Below are 17,562 nucleotides of genomic sequence, written 5' to 3'. Positions count from 1 at the left end.
ACAGTAGCAGCAATGAACATGACTCATTCCACCTAAAACCTACAATAATTCCATCAGTTTCAGTTTCTGAACATGCAGATCCCAGGTTCATTTTGCTGATGCATTGAACCATGGCAAAGAATAACTGTTGGTACTGACAGATATATTAGGGCCTGCCCTCTCTTCCACTCTGACATTTCATTTTTTAAACATTCAGGAGATAAGTTTAACCCTACGGAGCAGAGCGATGCCGACCCCTGGGCTCTCAGCCCAGTCCTAAACTAAATTTAGCTGGTTTATGACTGCACTTTGCTCCCCTGTGTGTGTGCTTATTCCTCCTGTCACAAGGGCTGACAGCTCAGTATTTTAGTCTGTTTGATACATACCCTGCATTTCCTGCAGTACGTTAATGGCATTTATGGCTAGTCCAACAGATTATAATGTCATACTGAAATAAGATGAATAGATTAGAAATGTGCAAAACTACATATTCGTGGCTAAGACATCTGTCTGAACATGGACATAGACCAATAATATAAAAATATTATTGGCCATCCGTAAATGTTTTGAAGTAATTGTTAAGATAGTGGATTTGTAACAAAAGAGGCTGCACAAGTTGTGTCTCTAAACTCATTCTCTTTAAAGCTCTGCAACTAAAAGTATGAAAAAGAAAAAGAAACAAAAAGGAAAAAACACTAGGAAAAACTCACTAGTTGACTAGTTGAACAATTACTTGCTTCTGTCACACACAACAGCTTCCAGTCATGTTTACACACTCAGATCTACTGATCTGTTAGGTTAAGATAAGGGATTTGGGTAAGGGCATAATATTAATAAGCATGTCCTTGACACCTCTCGCGCAGAACCCATGCTTACTTCCGCATTACACATGCATTTGCATGTGATGAATTTGTGTATGATAGCAGTTTTCAAACTGAAAAATGAAATGTATGTATGTACATAATGTAACAAATGTAGTTATTAATTATTTGTATTTCACCAGGCAGAAATCGTGAAATGATTGCTTAGAAAGGTAATTTACTCAGAAGGGTCAGAAATGTAACATTTTAAAATGACAACCAGAGTCATCTCTCCCATCTCACACTTGGTATCCCTCTCTCCAGCAATTCTTGGTGCCTAAGAAAAGCAACATTTAAGGTGAGAGAAATCCAAAATGTTAGCAAGAGTCAAAAGGGGCATGGGAGGATCAGCCAGGATATTGTCCACACCCCGTATATGCCGAATGTCTAAAGAATAGGGCTGTAAAAAGAGAGACTATCGGACCAGTCGTTGATTTGGGCTATGCAAAACATTTTAAAAAGTCAGTGGATTATGGTCAGAAAAAACACAATAGGAGTAATACCACATCCTTCACTTTCATATAGACCTGACTATCTGCCACATTAAGTGTAGAATATGCCTTCTGAACATTACCTTGGAACACACACTGCAACAATAATGTTCTTTCCATCCCATAAAATATGCTAAACACTCAGATAAACTAAAGAAAGTGTCTAACTCATCTTCACTAAACTTGGGCTTAAGACTAAGACTTCTTGCAACATCAAAGCCCTGCAAAAATAAGTTACTCATTTGTGACTGCACAATATTAAACCAAGCCTCTAGCTTACCTTCTCTTATTAATTGCAGTCTCTGTGCTTCGATATCTAGTTTACGAAGTTCAACTTCTTGACTTATTTTACATTTCTAAAAGCATCAAGTATCTCTCTGTTCTTTATAAGTTAAGGAAGAAACTTAACTTCCTCTTTAGGCTCTTGAACTTCAGACACAGCAGGTCTTCCAGGCCTAGTTGTAAACACACCCAAATCTGTCAAGGCTGATTTTACAATCAGTCCTACACCCTCTTTTAGACTTTTATCTTTAGCTGTGAGTTCAATGTCAAAGCGTGCTGCTACCTCTAATAATTGACCTTTGAACATCTTGTCTAATTGCTCCTCAGTAGGATGTCTAAAAAACTCTAAGGCCATTTTTTTCCCACAAAGCTTTCACAAACCTCATTTAATTAAACTAATTCTAATTTCTCATAAGAGTCTTTTCCCACTACACACAAAAAGCCCTTGTATACCGACAGCACCAATACCTCTCAGATAACTAGAGAGCACAGCAGCGAATAATCAAAAGTTTGCAGTTACAACCAGAGCGCTAACAAACAGACAACAGTGCACCCAGGAAATTCTAATTAGAATCAAGTTCAGTGTGCGCAACTACAGCGTTTAACACATTTCAACAAAAACAAATCATAACCAAATTTTGAAATGGATGAGCCCCCAATTTTGTTACTGTTTGGCTCGTAACTGCAACAAAAAAGGGCAATCACAAAATACATACGGTTGCAAAATTATGTATTTATGAAAAAATTCTGGGGGAAAACATAACTAAATGAGAAACAAGGAAGACATTCAAACGCCGACCAGTTCAACCATGGCTACGAGGTAGATGAGACAAACGAAGAACTCATGATGGTAGAGTTCTAATCCAAGGACACCAGGCACCTGTTACCTGCCCATTCCTGCAAAACATCAGCATCAGAACCCCAATACTGGTTAACAAACAGGCACTTAAATACCCACAGCCCATCCAAATCAGGTGTTCACAATATCACAATCACAAACGGAGAGCAACAGATAACAGACAAAAAGAAAACCTAAGAAAATTTCACAGTATGACCGTGACACACGTGCAAGCTACACAATTTGAGGTATCATTCTGTAGCACACTAACCCTGTATGTTAGCCATGATAATATTGATGCTTGTCTTGTAAAGCACTACTAATTTTTGGAATTGGGCAAAAGTGGATGGTCTTTATTTGTGTCCCAGCAGTAGCTCTTAAATATCTTTCTGTAGGTATTCATCAGTTGGTGAGTTTGGAATGCAGATTGATGTGTATTGGAGAAGAGCTGTTTGGAAGTGTTTGGTTTCCACAGCAACCATGCAGTCCTGCCAGGGTGTATGATAGGTTTCTGTCTGGACTGTGACTCATGAGCTTTAAGTAACTCTGAGGGAAGCAGTGTTTATGCTTATATTAACCCCTCACTTCAGGAAGAAAATCTTATCTCCTTATTGGAGTAGAAGGCATATTTTAATCCTATAAGTTTAATACAATAACTTTAGGTTTATATTGTTAGCAGATGCTTTCTTAATGAAGCCATGCAGAATACGCGCTCAAATATAAATTATCCGGTTTTTTTTCTCAGCACAATGCTTTAAGAGAACCTAGAAATTTGTATTAACTTTAGTCTTTAGAACTATGAGTGAATGAGACGCTGTGTAGAGCGCTTTGAATACCGCTAAGGTTAAAAATATGCTATACAAATGCAGACCATTTACCACTCTTTGGTACACTTGTACTTTAGTACACTTGTGCTTTTAAAGAAAATCAGACAGCAAGACTGTGATTTGAATATATCCAAAGAAAGTCTATAACCCTATACAGCAAAAACCGGTTCTTGATAAGAAGAGAGTTATTTGCAGAACCCACTGTATGGTGCTGCAAAGAACCATTGAAGGACTGTATTTTGTGCATTTTGTTACTGGCCAATACCAGGATCAGCAGCTGAGAATGCCTAATGATTGCTAAGCTTGGCCTTATTCACCAATTTTTTTCAATTCTTAATTTTAAAATGTGCTCTTTGGTTTAATTCTCAGAAGAACTGAACCGTTTTAAAGCTCCTTTAAGTGTAAGGAATTGTTGTTTTCACAATTCCTAACATTTAATTGTAGAAAACATTCCCTGTCTTAGGTCAGTTATGACCACTTGATTTTAAGACTAATAGTAGAGATAATTATTTATTCCAGCTTTTATTTATTTCATCAGATTCCCAGTGGGTCAGAAGTTTACATGCAGTTAATTAGTATTTTGTAGCATTGCCTTTAAATTATTTAACATGGGTCAAACTTTTTGGGTAGCTTTCCACAAGCTTCTCACTATAAGACAGAACTGGTGTAACAGAGTCAGGATTGTAGACCTCCTTGCTTGCACATGCTTTTTCAGTTCTGCCCACAAATATTCTATCTAATAGAGGTCAGGGCTTTGTGATGGCCATCCTAGTACTTTGACTTTGTTGTCCTTAAGCCATTTTGTCACAACTTTGGAGGTATGCTTTGGGTCATTGTCCATTTGGAAGACCCATTTGAGACTGAGCTTTAACTTCCTGGCTGATGTCTTGAGATGTTGCTTCAGTATGTCCACATTTTTTCATGATGCTGTCTATTTTGTGAAGTGCACCTATCTGTCTTGCAGAAAAGTACCCCACAACATGATGCTGCCACCCCCATGCTTCACGATTGGGATGGTGTTCTTTGGCTTGCAAGCTTCACCCTTTTTCCTCCAAACATAACGATGGTCATTATGGCCAAACAGTTCATTTTTTGTCATCATGTGCACTTGCAAACTGTAGTCTGACTTTTTTATGACGGTTTTGGAGCAGTGGCTTCTTCTTTGCTGAGCAGCCTTTCAGGTTATGTCAATATAGGACTAGTTTTACTGTGGATATAGATACTTGTTGTATTTGTATGTGTGCATGTGTTAGTGGCTTCTGTTGGGGGCTCCAACAAGCAACATTTGGCTGTAATGGTCATAAAAAGACAGAAGACTGTATTCTCTCTCTCTCTCTCTCTCTCTCTCTCTCTCTCTCTCTCTCTCTCTGTGTGTGTGTGTGTGTGTGTGTCATGTTCTGAACTCTCTGGACAGGTGCAGTGTAGGAGTGAGTGGTCAGTGGCTTTATATGTGGATTGACATCTGGGGTGGCATGAGAGTGAGTAAATGATGAGAGAATTATCTCTTTAACTGATATCAAAAATAAGAAGAAACATAACTATTTCCAAAAAATATAATTAAATTGGATGGGTTACGCAGGGACTTCTGGGAACCACAATTATTGCTTTTCACCATAATTATAAGAATAGTTTACCATAAAAGTACATGTATTCTCTAGTTAAACATAATATATCTATATATATATATATATATATATATATATATATATATATATATATATATATATATATATATATACGGTACTTAATTATACACTAAAATCATACTATTTAACATCTTATAATTTTTTTTTTTATGTATTATAATTTTTTACCCTATATATTACATTTGTTAACCAATTAACTTTTATTTTATTATTGTAACAATCAAATATGGCAAAGGATGAAGCTGGAGCTGGCTTGACAAAAACATAGACTGCTTATAGACACTTTTCAGTATGTAACATAACAAAAACATGCACTGCTTTTCTGCCAGCTATGTATGAACATTAAGACACACGCCCACGCACACACACGTTGTGTTTCCATGTTTTATGGGGACTTTCCATAGACATAATGGTTTTTATACTGCACAAACTTTATATTCTGTTCCATACCCCTAAACATAACCCTCACAGAAAACTAAAAAACAACACAATTTAGCATGATTTATAAGCTGTTTTCCTCATGGAGACTGACAAAATGTCCCCACAAGGTCAAACATTTCAAGTTTTTACTATCCTTATGGGGACATTTGGTCCCCACAAAGTGATAAATACACACACACACACACACACACACACACACACACACACACACACACACACACACACACACACACACACACACACACACACACACACAGACAGGCTTCATTCATCACTCTCTCTCACTGATGCTGTCTCCTCTCCTTAAATGCTCCCACCCCTCACTGGAATGTGAGACCGGTGTGGCACACTAGTGGAAGTCATTCACCACTTATCTTCCCGGCCTTGCTCTTCCCAGACATCGCTTGGTCCCCGCCCTGCTCGCCACAATTATTATTTTAGCAATACATTTAAATTTAAATTACAGATTTTTTTTTAGTATAGTTAATGTTTAGTTCTAGACTGTCCTGCCAGATAGGAATAAAACAAGACTTTGTTTTAGGCATTTGTCCCTTCCATTCTTTGAACTTTCTCACACTCTCACATCTTTATATCAACTTTAACAAGCTTTTTTTGAAAAGGCTTAAGGCAGATTAAATAGCATTACGTTCACCACACCAACCTTTCTAACTGAAGGAGTGTTTACCAGGGAGCAGCCCCACTCACTCTATGACTCTCCCTCTCCATCCCTTTCATCTCTTGGTGTGATCCCTGCCTTAGGACAGTTTTGTTTTCTATACTTTATATCCTCATGACCTCACTGAAGATCAACTGTCCTAAACACCTCCTATTAAAAAGGAGAGTTCTGTATGGATGTCTTAACTTCTCGTTCATTCCTTAAGGGGTCATTTCATTTTAATTGTATGAAAAAAGTGAATTTGAATTTTCACAGAATCTGAAATTTTGCTTAACATCTCCTTTTGAGTTCCACGGATGAAAGAAAGTCATGTTGGTTTGGAACACATGAGGGTGTGTAAATGATGATATGAATCCCTTTAAATTTTGTTGCTTGTTTTAAAAGAATGCATTTGCTGACTGACTTTGTTTTTTCTTCTGTCTAAAGCTCGTAAAAGAGTGAAACAGCTGGTCTTTTTTACATTTATTGTAAATTACTTTTTGCATCTGTTTTTTTTTTTTTTTGGAACATGAAAACATTCAGTGATTACAAATGTTATACTGGTACAAAAACACATGCACCTCTTTACTTGGAAAATAATACTGCTTATGGGAGTACACAAATGTTAATTTTTACTTTTTCTAGAACTGTGATGAGTGGTTTGTGATGTTTGTCATTTATTCATTACTTTCTCTGACTGTATATTAGTAGGCTATTGTGTATGTACAATAGTATTGTGTATATGGCATTAAGGGTCATTCCAAATTGATCCTGATAGCTCTGGGTCAACAATTATTAAAGCAATAAGCCCCAACATGCACTTTACACTCATTTCAGAATGGGTAGAGTCTTGCTTGCCCTTGGTAAAATTACTGTAACGCATAACATGTTACTATTATGAAACAGCGGCAACAGCAAAATGCTAAAAGACACCAATATTCAATAAACAGTTGCATTTATTATCAATAATTATTGGAATGAACACCGCTCTTCCGCCAAGTAATAGACATTAATGAAACTGTAATCTGTTTGCTGTTGCCAAAGCAATGTGGCATCATCTTAACATGTAATTCAATAATAGTCATTTTACAACAGCTTCCATCATGGCTTGTTCCGTCAGAATTTAGAGGCAGAACTATTCGTTTTATAAAAATGAGGGCTGTCAATCGATTAATATTGCTTAATAGAATTAATTACTTGACATGCAGATTAATTGAATTAATTGCAATTAATTGCATATGTCATTATTTGCTGAGAAAGTCCCCAAAATAAAGATAATTTATATAAATAATTCCTTTTACTTCAAATATTATAAATGTATTATACAGAATTGAAATTCAGTTTGAAATAAATTGCATTATTGTGGCAGATAAATAAAGTATTGATTAGACAATACAAAAAGTGGATTAACAATATATTGTTTGTTTTATTCTCCTATCTTCGAACAAGCCTACAGTTGAAAGCAATGTGTTTTGCAGTGAGTTTGTCAATGTGTCCAGTTCTTACAGTACGCGTTCTTGCATTCCGTCTGCACTATTTTCAATTGTCGCTCTAAGTACATGTTGCTGCCTCAGAAGGATGCATTTGGAGCATCTCACTGGTATTTAGCATCATAAACAACATATTTTAAGAATGCTGTGTCAAGATAAAAGTAGTGGAAACTTTGAAAATCTTGTCTCAAGATTCCTGTATTCTGTTGTGCTTCACCCATCTGTTGTGCTTCTAAGTGAGCGGTTCTCATTCTGTGGTTGTGCTGCTTATGAGGTTTGATGAGGTGCTCTGCCACCTATTGACATGGCTTGTTAAAACAGATGTACCTCAGGATTCAAACAGACAACATGCAGTAGTATTCAATAATTAGGATGTTTTTGCAATACAGTCCCAGGTAGGTTTATTACATATAAAGTTGCTGAAAATTAAAAAAAAACAAAAAACATATTAAATACATAATGATCTCTTTATACTGTATAAACTATAGATTCTATTCCTTAACCCTACCTCTAAACCTAACCCTCACAAAAAACGTTCTGCATTTTTACATTTTCAAAAAAACATAGTTTAGTATGTTTTTTTTTGTTTGTTTTTTTTTAAGTGATTTTGTCCCATTCTTAACCAGATGCAACTGCATACAGGCAAACATTATATTTGGATGGCCGGAGATGACATATCATGCCCCGTTTTACACTAAGCAATATAAGTATCAGGTGTCCCCAGAATGTGTCTGTCAAATTTCAGCACAAAATACGTCACAGATCGTTTAATCATGCCTTTATATCCCTGTTTTGTAGCCCTGTTCCAAACGGGCTGTTTTAGTGTCTGTAGCTTTAAATGCAAAGGAGCTGGAAGTGGGCTGTGCCTTTCCTGCTGGTCCCATGGAAACCTGGCGACAACAATGCAGGAGAAATTAAACATTTAAAAAACTATAAATATCACAGAGAACACACTAGTCAATCATCTTACTGTATTGCGCATCACAAAGGTCGAGTTATGAAATATGTAATACAGATATTGTTGTCAAAAATACCACTATCGTTTCATAATCGTTTTTGAATAATGACCGGTTTTATTACACAGAAAATCTTCATTACATGACCACTCAATGGAGGATGCCAATCAGTTTATATTGTAACCGGAACATAGCTACAGCTTCATTGTTATGGAATAAGGTAGTTAGGACTAGTTGCAACGTTACACAAAGCACATTTTTTTCCCAACAAGCATTTTTCACGCAGTTTGCAAACAAGCAAATTCAGAAAGCCAAATTGCAAACATTAAAAAAGTATAAAGTGCAAAACTTACAACTTGCAAATCTGAAGTTGGAGATAAGGAGAGGAGATAAATATGGCAGACTATGTGCTGCTCGCTTAGGTTTTAATGAGGGCTCTAAGCTACTCGGGCAGATCTCTTCACCAGTCGTGGGTGGTACCTTTCCCCTTTTGGCATCATAAGGGGCTGCAAACCTGAACAGCTCGTTTTATTGATGGGGAAAGGAAAGAAACGAGGGAATGGTCTTTTACCATATTTTGTGGTGGTCTACACACACTGGGGACATGTAATTATGCTCCAAAAATTAAAAGGGATTTTGCATAAAATGTCCCCTTTAAAGGACTACGTTTATGTTTATTTCATGGAAATGTCAGTGGATAACTGTTTATATTGTAAGACCGGAGATCCTCAGATGCATTATGAGATTAGACTGGGCTTGTATAAAGAAAGGGAGGAGTAAGAGAGGGAGAGTTATGGTAATTGGGCTGTTCTGGTGGAGTGTTCAGGCATAAAGGAGAGAGTGAGTCATCATCCGTGGCTCCGAAATGCAGAGCTGCTACGCTGGCAGGGCTTCTCTCTATCCTCCCTGTTATAGACCCTGAAATGAAACTGTCTTTATTAATACATATTGCACAGGTAGATTAGAAGTAGGTATTTATGTCCTCTTTACACTTCATGTGTCTTGATCGATGGGATTGCTGATTGGGTATGCACATCCAATTTACACTTGGCTTAACTGTAAATCTGATCTACTATTCCTGTGCTGTGTGCAAATATATCAGAGTTCACTTACTTGGTCATGCTAATGGGCAGTTTTAAATTTAAAACAGGATGGAGCTAAAAGTGCTTAAATGGTTTTGGTAAAAAAAAAAAAAAAGGCAACAGCTGGTATGTGCCACGTTATCTTTGTTGTTTTTGGGATGCCAAACTTCTAAAAATCAACTAAGAATCTCTACCCGAGGCTGTTTACATTATAATAGACATTGAAACCAGCTGTCTGGTTTGGCACACGTCTTGCTATTAGTTTGACTAGACTGAAGAATAAAATATATTATATAACACTTCTTTCACTCTGAGGGTAAATGCTTTTTGCATATGGCCTGTGCCAAGGAATCAGAGTTAAGAATAATACTTCTTTTGTTTTCGGTGCTTCATTCATGGATCGGGAATTCGCCCTGATAATAGGGCCACACCCTTTATCCACCAATACAATTTGGAAGAATAATTTTATGGCACTGCCTTCACACATATCTGTTCACTTGGAACAGAAAGTGGGTTAGCGGTGTTGTTTGAACACCGAAAATGTTTGGACATGGTGATTTATCTTGCTAATTTATCTTTTTTATTATTGCTCATGAAACCGATGGCATGATAGATAAGCACAGCCATAATCTTTTTACACTGTAAGACTAAAACGGCTCTGATGTATTTGATATGATTAGATTTTGAAATAGCACAGCCATCTCAAACAAAATGTTGCCTATGAGAGGCAATTTCTTGTCCCTCATTTTAAAAAACAACATAAAATACACTCACCTAAAGGATTATTAAGAACACCATACTAATACTGTGTTTGACCCCCTTTCACCTTCAGAACTGCCTTAATTCTACATGGCATTGATTCAACAAAGTGCTGAAAGCATTCTTTAGAAATGTTGGCCCATATTGATAGGATAGCATCTTGCAGTTGATGGAGATTTGTGGGATGCACATCCAGGGCACGAAGCTCCCGTTCCACCACATCCCAAAGATGCTCTATTGGGTTGAGATCTGGTGACTGTGGGGGCCATTTTAGTACAGAGAACTCATTGTCATGTTCAAGAAACCAATTTGAAATGATTCGAGCTTTGTGACATGGTGCATTATCCTGCTGGAAGTAGCCATCAGAGGATGGGTACATGGTGGCCATAAAGGGATGGACATGGTCAGAAACAATGCTCAGGTAGGCTGTGGCATTTAAACGATGCCCAGTTGGCACTAAGGGGCCTAAAGTGTGCCAAGAAAACATCCCCCACACCATTACACCACCACCACCAGCCTGCACAGTGGTAACAAGGCATGATGGATCCATGTTCTCTTTCTGTTTACGCCAAATTCTGACTCTACCATCTGAATGTCTCAACAGAAATCGAGACTCATCAGACCAGGCAACATTTTTCCAGTCTTCAACTGTCCAATTTTGGTGAGCTCTTGCAAATTGTAGCCTCTTTTTCTTATTTGTAGTGGAGATGAGTGGTACCCGGTGGGGTCATCTGCTGTTGTAGCCCATCCGCCTCAACGTTGTGCGTGTTGTGGCTTCACAAATGCTTTGCTGCATACCTCGGTTGTAACGAGTGGTTATTTCAGGCAAAGTTGCTTATCAGCTTGAATCAGTCGGCCCATTCTCCTCTGACCTCTAGCATCAACAAGGCATTTTTCGCCCACAGGACTGGATGTTTTTCCCTTTTCACACCATTCTTTGTAAACCCTAGAAATGGTTGTGCGTGAAAATCCCAGTAACTGAACAGATTGTGAAATACTCCGACCGGCCCATCTGGCACCAACAAACATGCCACGCTCAAAACTGCTTAAATCACCTTTCTTTCCCATTCTGACATTCAGTTTGGAGTTCAGGAGATTGTCTTGACCAGGACCACACCCCTAAATGCATTGAAGCAACTGCCAAGATAATTGCATTAATGAGAAATTGAACAGGTGTTCCTAATAATCCTTTAGGTGAGTGTATGTGTGTTTAGTCATTATTATAATAATTATTTTATGTCATATTTATTCATCCTGCGATGGACTGGCGACCTGTCCAGGGTATCCCCCGCCTTTCGCCCAATGTTAGCTGGGATAGGCTCCAGCCCCCCGCGACCCTGTACACAGGATAAGCGGTTGACGATGGATGGATGGATGGATATTTATTCATTTCAGATTTTTAACTCATTGATGTGTTACAGCCAGCTAATTGTGGCTCTGCCATGGTCTTTTTAGAGCTATTTGCAGTCTGTGTTTATATTAAGAACAAATTATATGACCCTCTTTCCATAACTTTCCTTTTGACCTTACATTTTTCCTTCAGCATGTTCCACTCTGCCTCCATGGAAACTTCATGGAGGCTCTGTAATGTTGAGAGTGAGTCAGAATCGGCTAAATAATTAAAAGGGAAATGTTTATTTTCTGTCCGGTAGGAAAATGGGGAACCCCTATATGAGATGTTTCTGCTTTAAGATTGACTCACATGTGTGCTCCACCCATGCAGACACAGTGGAAAGTAGACATGTCGGTCACTTTTACATCAAAAGCAGTGAATTGGTGTGTTGTGGAGCTGGCTTGAAGTTTGATTATGTGGAGTTATAAGATTTGAGTTTTAATGCTGTAATTCAATTCTGTAAACTGGAACAATCAGGCATACAGAGAACAAATTTCCCTGTAATTTGTGAAGGATGTTCCCAAATACACCATGCACCTATCAACATGCTGAAACAGCAAAACAATGAACAAAAAATTTGTGGTGTTTGCTAAGCTAAGCATCAGTGTTACTGCTACTAATAAAGGTTAGAGATTTGAACAGTTGTGCTATGGATGATGAATTGATGATACCTCAAATGAATGGCTTATTGAAGAGAAGTGTTATTACTTTGTGGACTTAAATTGGTAAATTGGCCGAAAAAATCCCATTAAGCCGAAGGAGGGATCCAATACATAATTATGGTCTGGAATATCATATAAAATTGGATGTGGACTATTTAGACTTGATTATTAACAACTTAGCAAATACCTAGAACACTAGTATTTACTTTGCATGTAACAACTACTCAGAACACCTTAGCAACTCCATAACAGCAGCCTGACAACCGCCCACAACACCCTAGCATTCTTCAGAGTCCTACTATATAGTATGCCAAAAACGAATCGGTTACCTAATGTAACCTCGGTTCTCTCTAGATGAGGGAACGAGTATTGCGTAAGCTAGCTTACGCTACGGGAAAGATTAATCTTTTCTGAGATATTGAAGCCAAAAAATTATCCTTAATTTTGTATCATTTGTCAACGCAGTGCAGCAACTGCAGACCTTGAGCGGGCTAGCTAGCGAGCTCATTGGTTGCTCTGCGGCAACTGCTGCAGCCTATAGACGAACTTGGGTCGAACTCGCGTCCAATGAGAGGCCTCCGCGCGCTTACTGCATCAAAGCCCGCCAAAATGGGCGTGGCTAGAGTGCATATAAGCGGAGTTTATAGGCTGGAACCCTGGTTTTCATTGAATGAAGCGAAAGTCGCTCGTGGCGCAAGCACGGCCGGCTACGCAATACTCGTTCCCTCATCTAGAGAGAACCGAGGTTACGTTAGGTAACCGATTCGTTCTCTTATGAGAGGTTCTCTCGTATTGCGGGAACCCATTGTCAAAGCCGTGCGCGCCAAGCATCCACTGCATGAGCCCCGGGGGTGGGGGGGACCCGGGGGAGCCCTTGTGAGTGGGGAAATAATATTTGGCCGGCAAGAGTGCGGGCCAGTGTGTGTGTAATACATAAGCACATAGTGGGAAGGGAACGACAGAGCGGCGGTGCCGGTCTGTGTGGAATGAGTCCCATCAGTGCAGCTCACCAGGGGAGCTGTAGCGTATTAAACCGCTAGTAGTTTTGCCTGCAGGGCGGGCACTTCCAGATTGTAAAATCTGACAAAGGTGGAGGGGGAAGCCCAGCCCGCTGCCACACATGTCGTGAATGGAAATCCCGCTGGACCATGCCCACGATGAGGCCATGCCTCTAGTGGAGTGAGCCCTAATGCCCAACGGGCATGGCAGGTCTTTTGACGCGTATGCGGCAGCAATAGCGTCCACTATCCATCTAGACAGTGTCTGTTTCGAGGCGGCGAGACCTTTGGTGCACCCTCCGAACAAAACGAAAAGCTGCTCAGAGCGTCTGAAAGAGGCGGAGCGCGCAGTATACAATCTCAGTGCTCTGACTGGGCAAAGGAGATTGGCGTCGCGTTCGCTATCGGATGCTGGCAGCGCCGATAGGGAAATTACCTGTGCTCTGAAAGGAGTACCGATCACCTTGGGAACATAGCCGTGTCTAGGCTTTAAAATGACCTTGGAGTCACTTGGTCCAAACTCAAGACACGCAGTGCTGACAGACAGCGCGTGAAGGTCTCCCACATGTTTGACTGATGACAGGGCAGTCAGAAAAACGTTTTTGAGTGAAAGGTATTTCAAATCCACGGATTGAAGCGGTTCGAAAGGGGGCTTTCATAGTTTCGAGAACTATAGAAAGATCCCAGATAGGAACCGATGGGGGCGCGGGTGGTTCATCCTTCTAGCTCCCTTGAGGAAGCAGATGACCAGCTCGTTTTTTCCCAGTGACTGGCCGTGCAGGGGTTCAGCGAACGCCGCGACGGCCGCCACATACACTTTGAGCGTGGATGGGGATCTGCCCTTATCCAGCAGCTCTTGTAAAAACACGAGCAGCGACGACACCCCACATGTCCGTGGGTCCAGGTCTCTGTCGGTGCACCATTTTGAAAACACAGACCATTTTGACGCATAGAGTCTTCTCGTGGAAGGGGCTCTAATGTGTATGATGGTGTTTATTAACCCTTCTGGCAGAGCGACGGGTAGTCGTTGATCACCCATGCGTGCAGCGCCCAGCGCTCTGGGTGGGGATGCCAGATCTTGCCGCGAGCTTGAGAGAGGAGATCTGCTCTCACTGGGATGGGCCACGGCGCTGTCAGTGACAGCTGCGTAAGCTCCGGGAACCATGTCTGATTCTCCCAACACGGGGCTATGAGGAGCACCGAGTGACGCGTTTCCCTGATCCTCTGCATTACCTGTGGCAATAGCGAGACGGGAGGGAAGGCGTAAAGCGGGCGGTTGGGCCAGTCCTGGGCCAGCGCGTCATCGCTCGAGAAAAATATTGGGCAGTGAGAGTTCTCTTCTGGCGCTAAAGAGGTCTATCTCTGCTCTGCCGAATATGCGCCATAACTTCTGGACTGTTTGAGCGTGCAGGGACCATTCCCTGGAGGAATATTGTCTCTGGACAGTCTGTCTGGGCCGTCGTTCAGGTGGCCTGGCACATGCGTCGCCCTCAGCGAGCGCAGGTGGCACTGGGACCAACTCAGTATGCGTTTCATCAGATGGAAGAGGTTCCTGGATCTGACACCGCCCTGACGGTTTAGGTAGGATACCACAGATCTGTTGTCTGAACGGACCAGGACGTGGTGACCCTGAATGACCGGGGGAAAGCGCACAAGCGCGTACTCGACCGCTATCATTTCCAGACAATTTATGTGAAGGAGCTTTTCCTGAACTGACCATAGGCCAAAAACCGGAGAGCCCTCGCAGGACCCGTGTTGGACGCGTCTGTCGAGATAACTTTTCGGCGAGATACAGCTCCCATCGTCACTCCCCGCTGATACCATTCAGCCACTGTCCAGGGCTGCAGAGCTGAAATACAGGTCTGAGTCACCTTGAACGGCTGTGGCCCAAGCCCGGCGAGACGCGCGGGTGTTTAGCCAATGCTGAAGCGGGCGCATGCGCAGTAAACCCAGCTGAAGTACTGCTGCGGCTGAGGCCATGTAACCTAGCACTCTCTGAAATTTTTTCAGAGGCGTGAGGTTGTTCATCTGAAAGGACGCGGCTAGTCGCGTCCTTTCAGCGCTGTCCTACGCGCTGTGTAGATAAGCGAGCCGTCATTGCCACGGAGTCTAGTTCTATTCCAAGGAAGGAAATTGCCTGACTGGGCTGTAGTGAGCTCTTGGTCCAATTGACTGCAAGACCCAAACTGTTCAGATGGCTGAGGAGAACTATTCTGTGAGACAGAAGGTCCGTATGTGACTGTGCCATAATCAGCCAGTCGTCCAAATAGTTCAGAATTCGCAAGCCCTGACTCCGCAGGGGTGCGAGCGCCGCATCCATGCACTTCGTGAAAGTACGGGGTGCTAAAGACAGGCCGAACGGTAGGACGGTGTATTGATAAACCTGGCCGTCGGCTGAATCTCAAGAATGGCCTGTGACAGGGATTTATCTGAATCTGAAAGTAGGCATCTTTCAGATCGAGAGAGATAAACCAGTCCCCCTGGCGCGTATGCGCGAGGAGTTTCCTGATTGTAAGCATTTTGAACGGTCTTTTTGCAAGCACCTTGTTCAAACCCCTGAGCTCTAATATTGGTCTAAGGCCGCCGTCTTTCTTGGGAACAAGAAAATAACGGCTGTAAAACCCAGACTCGCTCAGCCAAGGCGGCACTTTCTCTATGGCCCTTTTGCACAGAAGGTTTGCTATTTCTGAACGAAGCATGCAGGCTGCTTCCGTGTTCACAATAGTTTCGAGCCAGCTCTGAAGCGGGAGGGCGGCGATCGAACTGTAGCAAATAGCCTTGTTTTATTGTGCTTAACACCCATTTGGATATCCCTGGGATAGCTTCCCACACTTTGAAGCGTAGCGCTAGAGGGTGAATGGCCAAATCGCCCTGATTGCCGCTACAGCAGCTGAACAGAATGTGTGAGCGTGCTTACTGTGCTTATGCATGACTGCTCGCAGACAGCAGGGACAGGCTGTTCTGTGAGTGACTTCCCGATTGAGGTGAATGGGGAAAGAGTCACATCTGTTAAGTGATGCGCGAGCATAGTCACAGGCACAGGACTTACTTACAGAGAAGTGTTTGCTGGCCGTGTGACAGAGCGGGCAGAGAATGGGCGCACGCACGTATTCGTGAGCGCGTTTATTGACTCTAACTCTCGAGCGGGCTGTGTCCGCTTTATGTGAGTGGGCTCTGATCGGGACACGGGAAGTGTAATGCTTGTGTGTAGAGGTGAACACTGGATTGTGGGCACATTTTCTACACATAAGGCTGGTCGTGTGACAGAGCGGCCAGAGAAGGGGCGCGCGCACGGATTCGTGAGCGCATTTATTGACTCTAACACTCGAGCAGGCTATGTCCGCTTTATGTGAGTGGGCTCTGATCGGGACACGGGAAGTGTAATGCTTGTGTGTAGAGGTGAACACTGGATTGTGGGCACATTTTCTACACATAAGGCATGTTTGCTCTTTACAAGATTTCTTTGGGTCGCCGTGAAAACGGCATTTGAGTGCAGGCAAGCGGGCAGTATCACCGGCTTGTTGGCTGCTGAATCCACCACTGTAGTAGCCTGAGAGAGGGGGACCGACAGGGGGCGAAGCTTTGACGGTGGTCCGGCCGCGGCGGACTGAGCCGTCGTTTTTCAACAAGGCTAGGAGGACTTCGGTTGCTCAGGTTTCAGCGCAACCTTAGACCGAGGCCCGCGAGGCGGCGGTCTCGCGGTGGCTGTCTGAGCCTGATCGAGGCGGCCGCCCTGTCGACGCTGAGAAGTCTGACTTTGTTGAGCTGGGCGCTGTGAAGAGGCTCGTGCAGGAGGCTGGTCACGTGGGCGGCCTGCAGAGGAGCTAGCGCGACGCGGCAGGAAGAGGTTCATGGCTTGGGTGGCTTTCTGGACTTCTGAAAAGCGGTCAACAATGCCACTCACCGCGGAGCCGAAGAGACCGGTTGGAGAGAGCGGTGCGTTGAGGTGGAAGTCGCTCTGCAGGCCTTAGATGGGAGCACTGGCTTAGACCGCCATCTCGCGGAGGGTGGGCAAAGGTGTGCTGCTACCGAATCCTCGATCGGGCGATGGAGGAGTAGCCCTTGAGTGTGGAGTTCCGGCAGGAAGGGAGCGGCCCGGGCCGCGGGTGTTGCGCGGCGACGGCTCTGAAGAAACCAGCCGTCGAGTCTGTTGGGAGCCTGCTCAGGGGGCGGTGACCACTCGAGCCCGAGGCGGTCGACGGC

General features: G+C 42.4%; 1 protein-coding gene across 1 annotated transcript in view; it reads left to right on the top strand.

Annotated features, from left to right (window-relative positions):
- Positions 1-17,562, top strand: part of LOC127657736 (lamin-A-like) — a 35,100-nt gene that overhangs the window by 2,008 nt on the left and 15,530 nt on the right. The gene's annotated exons all lie outside the window — the stretch shown is intronic.

Source organism: Xyrauchen texanus, chromosome 17 (assembly GCF_025860055.1).
Source record: "Xyrauchen texanus isolate HMW12.3.18 chromosome 17, RBS_HiC_50CHRs, whole genome shotgun sequence".
NCBI classification, from domain to species: domain Eukaryota; kingdom Metazoa; phylum Chordata; class Actinopteri; order Cypriniformes; family Catostomidae; genus Xyrauchen; species Xyrauchen texanus.
The sequence above is the reverse complement of the archived record's forward strand: the minus strand, read 5'-3'. Positions and strand labels throughout refer to the sequence as shown.